Here is a 6092-nt window from a genome sequence, read left to right on the forward strand (position 1 = left end):
TTAAAGAGAAGTTTGATCCAATTCTGTTCCAACATCAAGATTTCTTTACAAGGAAGCTACATTTATTCAGTGAAGAGCATTTTGCACCTTTTAAGCTGATAGTGTAAGCTGTCATGTGACCAATATACCCACTTTTCCATTCTCAACCAGATATATGAATAGCATTTTCTTTTTCAATGCAAATATTCACAAACTGTGAGCAAATCCTGAACAGCAGCCGTTTAAGCATGGCGAATGTTAAATCTGATCAGTGAGTAAAGTCTGTCATGAGCCAATGTGGCCCATCAGGCCGGCGTTTATCTCCGGTTTCTGTAACATGAAACGACTGCGAATATTTCTGTTCCCCCAGGATGGGATGCTAGTCCATCACAGGTTACTCCCCAGCTTATGTCAGTACCCATTTATACTCCTGGGTGGAGAGAGGCAAGTGAGGATGAAGTAGCTTGCCCAAGGACACAACATATGGCCAGCGGCAGGATTCGAACCCCTGACCCTCTGATCATGAGTCACAAACACTAACCACTAGACCACTTGATCAGTGCATTTCGATATTCAAAATTTGATCAAGTCCAACTTAGAATAATTGAAAACTACTTAATTTGAAAATGAACAGCCCTTGATTGAATTTTGCTAGTACTGTATTAGGTACTGTACAGGGTGTCTCCAAGAAAGTATACCCATCCTTTGATTGTAAATTATCAGAAATGTACTGAATATTTAGAAAGAGGTAGCTTGCTAGGAATTACGATGAATTACAGGATGTCCTCTATCCAATAATACTAATTGCATTACGTCATTGTCAGGATGACTGAGCAAATAGGCCTCTATGAAAAGGTCAAAATCAGCACTGTGACAAGTTTTTACCTGGGTGGCAAAGGGCAGACAGATGTATTATTATGTTACTTAGGAATATATGATAGGCCAGGTCCACCAAATGTAGGCTATCTGGATATGATCATTGACTTTATGGTACGGTACCACATATGAAGCTGATCTTCCCAAGACGGTGACATACAGCTTTCAGATGGGTGTGATAAGTTTAGGAAGGAACCCTGCCTCACATACTTGAGGCATCGCTTGGCAGAGCTGTTGGTGACGGGGTGATTTCGTTATTTCACAGAGTTGAATGGCCCCAAGATCACCAGATCTCACTCCTTGTGTCTTTTTGTTGTTGGGTCACTTGAAAGATAAGGTTTTCACCATGCCCAAGCTAACATTCAAGAGTATGAACTGGGATAGTGGATTAGGCGAATCAGCGCCAAGACAAGGAAATATATTATAAGACGTGCTTTCAGAAACATGAGGCAACGTTGTGATATTCACCCTAAACAAGGCCAAAAACAAGCCCAGTTACAGGGCTACAAGAGAAATTAAAAGAAGAGTAGGTACTCAGGAAAACTGAAGGTAGGAATTAACATTCCTCTTGAACAGGACAGATTGTAGGTTGGAGGGATACGAGCGCCAGGCAAGGAATTCCAAAGAGATGCAGCACGTGGGAAAAAGCTATTGGAATATCCTTTTGTTTCACATTACCCGGTAGGTGCTGCAACAGTATATGGATGAGAACATGCAGAAAGCCAAGTGATTCTCTTAAACACTCTGATTGGCCGAACCAGGTTGGATAGACTAATGGAGCAATGACCATGACAATATCTGTAAAACAGAGGGTGGCAACAGACCTACGGTGGAAAGCGGCTGTAATGAGCCCAACTATTCACTAACCAGATTAACTATATACGCTTCTGCACTCTGTTCAGTAAAGATAAGTGACAGGCAGAAGCTCCAGCCAAGATGTGACAGCAGTGCTCCATAAGGGGTCGAACGGTTGTCTTATACAGGATAGCATCAGGAGGTCAATACCTTCAATGGACCCTATGGATACGTATTGTCTCTATAGTGAGATGGAGACGGTAATTTCATTTCTTAGCATTGAAGGTTACCATTTCTTCCTTCCCCACTTCAACCCATTCTTCATATCATGATGACGTTGTACCCCGACATCATTGCAAAAAGTGTAAGAGGAGTTGGGGGAAGCACAGTAGAGAGTGGAGTCTTTAGCATGGAGATCAGCATGATCAGGAGGAAAGATGTTGGCAACACAATAATCAGGGTTGACCACAAGAAGAGGTCGAGCAAGTGTCTCCCATCAAAATCACGATCCAAGATAGTTGTGATGATTTTATCTGAATAAGATCATGAAAAATGAAGCCCCAGTGCCAGGGATATCAGTATTGCGTGGTTGTATCAACCAATCCTTGTCTTGGACATTGAAGTTACCAAATACCATGATTGGAGCTGCAGGGTGAAGGGCAGTAGCCCAGTCAGTGCTGTCGTAGATGGCATTAGGCGCTGTGCGGGATGAGGATGAAGGTGAGCGATTTAGGGAAAAAACAGATACGTAGTTGAATGAAGAAGAGAGAGGTGAAAAGGTGTGAACTCATGGGTGTGACACTCCTACCACAAAAATGAATTAAAAGATTGAGTGATCAGAAAGATCGTCTCATTGCATTTCTTCAATGAAGCATCTAATCATTGTCCGTATCACCACTTTTCCATTGTGTACATGTACTAACTTGTCACAGTGCTGATTTTGACTTTCATAGAGGCCGTGTTTGCTCAGTCTTCAATGACATCCTGGATTTTTCCTTGTAGTTGCCTCTTTCTTAAATATTCAGTACAGTTCTGATAATTTACATTAAGAGATGGTAATCTTTTTTAAGACGCCCTGTATAGTTACACAAATGGACCACATAATCACAGCGTTGAAGATGTAAAGTACAAATTACAAAGTTGAGACACATCCCGTTCAGTCAGTTCTTAGAGTGCAGTGAGCTCTTCGTTGGTACCCATCACTTGGTATGTCCTGAAATGAAGCCTTTTGTTAAACAAGTACAATGTACACAAAATCATGTTGTCACCAAGCTAAATTAATACCATTGATCTTGCAGATTTCTAACCCATTCAATCACAGTCCTAAGGGCAGGATAAATGCATTAATTGTAGGCATGCTCCAGTCAAACTATGAGGCAGAAAGCCTTCATTGAAAACTGTTGTGAATATTTAGGTGACATCTCGTCATTCTAGCATAGTTGACATGTACATTTTTTCTGTCAAACCACACGTACATATATGCCCGAAAGCAATGAGGAGTTGAATAATTTATTGCTGAATGATAACCATACAGGTCACATGTCTTCTGACAGTTATCTTCTTTCTGCACAACTTATTCTTATAACCTTTTTCCTTGAAATCGACAATCAGTTTAAAATCAGTGCTTCATTCTCTGCTGTCATTTTTAAGCTTACATTTATCCTTCGTTTTATGTGATCAAAATAAAACTTTAATTATTCTTAACTAAACCAGTAGTCCCACCCATTCCCCTGCTAATAAAACTAGAGAAAGGTTTTAAAAGTTCATATAATAACATTTCATACAAATGCAAGCACAAGCTAGTGGTCAGCCAAGGGAAGCATTTCACTCACATCCATTAAGACTTGCATTATCTGACTTGTCCTTTGTTTAAAAAAATACACCAAGTTCTTACCAATAGTGTTGAATGATTCCGGAAAGTTGTCAAAGGGACACTTGTCCTTTTTGCAGGTGTGTCTTTCCAGGAAGTTGGGATAAGCACTTGTAAGATTTGAACACATTTTGAGACAGGTGTACAGGGTCACCCAGTGTAACTAACTTATTCATTTGGATTGTAACTCTTCCTGTTGTTAATAAAGGATTTGGAGTATTAGGATGTTTTTCAGTATAAATTGGTTTAATGGGTTAAAAATGTAATATGGACACCACATTTTTGCCATATTAAGTAAGTACTGTAACTTTGTTGCACCAGGTTTTTTTTCCCCAAGTATTAACTGAGAATATTTCTGACCATTCCTAACATGTAGTTGGAAAAGTTTATGTGAAGCCTTAGTGCTAACCTCAGAAATCTGTTAATTTCTTAGAAATTTCAAAAGTACAACTTTGGAATGGCTTGTTGTGTTCTCGGCTATTCATCGGGGAAAAGGTGTGCATGAAACTTTCAAATATTAACCAAATGTGGTAAAAATGGTGTGTCCACGTTGCATTGTTAACCTGTTTTACTTTAAAATATCATGCTGAATAGCATCCCAATGCTCACAAACTTTCTTAAACAAATAAGGGAGTCAAAACAAAATGGATAGAATTTTGGTTACCTTGAGCAACCCCTTATACTTAATCTACAAATGTGGCCAAATATCACAGAACGTGCCCCAATTTTGTGCAAATAAAATCTGAAATTTATCATTAACCCCCAAAAGAGCCATGTTGGGGGCCATCTTATGGGGGGGGGGGGTGATTTTGCTCCCCTTCTCAACTATCAAAACTTCAGTAACTGAGTTAAAGACAATCCAGTGTCCATGCAAAGTTGTTCATTTGGACAAAACATGTTTGAAATTAAGATCATATATTTATTCCATTTACATACCAGTATAAGTGTGTTTTTCTGTGAATAGTCAATGAAAACAATGATTTGAACTGTATGTCATAAAATAGACATTTTGCGGTAATGCACATGTTAGTGCCAAGCATTGCAAGACATACAAACCTTAAAAGGCTTAGCACAGACCCCCCCCCCCAAAAAAAAATGCTTGATGATTGGACTTCTGGGATTGAATGACATGTAAATACTGTTCATACATAGACAGTGATTCATACGCTGTGATTGGTCATCCTGCATGGTATGAGGGCGTCCCTTTTATTTCTTTGGTTCTCATTTCCGACCGACCTTATTTTGGGCTCCAGGCCCCAGGGAAAAAAACTATTTAATTACTATCGATCCCGTCTGGACCTCATTAACAAAACAACAAATAAGAGCAGTTACAAACGCAGGGTCATCGGGCAGGCAATTTTTCATTGGACATTAACAAGTTAGGTTGTGAATATTTTTATGTGAAAACAAAAAGAAGAATCACAAAATTCAGCCTTTTCCATTGGAACTATTTGCTTTAATTTGAAGAGAAAAAAAACCCATTCCTTTGGGTTTTATGCACATGTAACTTCCAGATCGATGACATCATCAGTTTAAAATGAGCAAAATGATTATTGATTTAGTTCAAAAAGCACACATCATCATGAAGTGAACATTTCTGATAACACCTAACTTGCGGTTTGATGACGTCATGGCTTTAGGAAGCCCAAGGTCAACATTGTAGCTGATATCATTATTTCTGCTACAAACATCATCATTGGACATGAATCAATGATAGATTGGAATAAAAAAAAACACAATGAAAAGTGATTTCCAAATTCTCCCAACAATAACTTTCAGTTATTGTTCAGTAACGTCATGATTCTTGCATTTGGCATCCCTCACTCAACGTTTCCATCATATTTTTAATTTTAGTAAAAGTGCTTCCGTTTTCTAGTTGCATCCAATTCTCAATGCACTTTCGGTAACATCGGAAGTAAAGGTCATGCGGTCTTGTTACCAGGAAAAAGAAATGTAGCTCGAGGCACCATTTAATTCCTGAGGAAAAACGATCATGGTACTCTATTCAGTTCAAAAGCTATTTTGAAAATGTGATCATAAATTGATTGTTATTTGATGTGTAATTACATCACGATAACAAGATTTAATTGTTTGTGTGCAAACATATGGCTGTTTGGGTAATTTGTTATTGTATGCTTATGTCATCATAGACTGATGGGACATGTACGGTAGAGTGATCAGGACCAATGCAGTCTGGTGGATATTTGCCTTCAAAATATGTACCTGTAATCATGGTAATGTGACGTCACATGTCACATCATGACGTTTTCAAATTTTTGTCTATAACACATCCCGGTCTAGGTACATACCAAGTTTCAACCCAATCAGACTTATAGTTATGTAGATACTTGTCTTGGAAACATGCGCTTTTCATATGACGTCACGTCACAGGATGACGTTGTTGTGACTTGACTTCAATTTTCATATATATAACACATACCAGTCTACATACATGATGACGTCATGATGACGTTATCATGTGTCACGTGATGTCATCTTAAATGTGCATATTTGAATATTCTATATCTACAGATTTATAAGTCCAATTGGGTTGAAACTTGGTATGTAGGTA

The sequence above is a fragment of the Patiria miniata genome, unplaced genomic scaffold (genome assembly GCF_015706575.1).
Source record: "Patiria miniata isolate m_02_andy unplaced genomic scaffold, ASM1570657v1 HiC_scaffold_14, whole genome shotgun sequence".
Lineage (NCBI taxonomy): Eukaryota > Metazoa > Echinodermata > Asteroidea > Valvatida > Asterinidae > Patiria > Patiria miniata.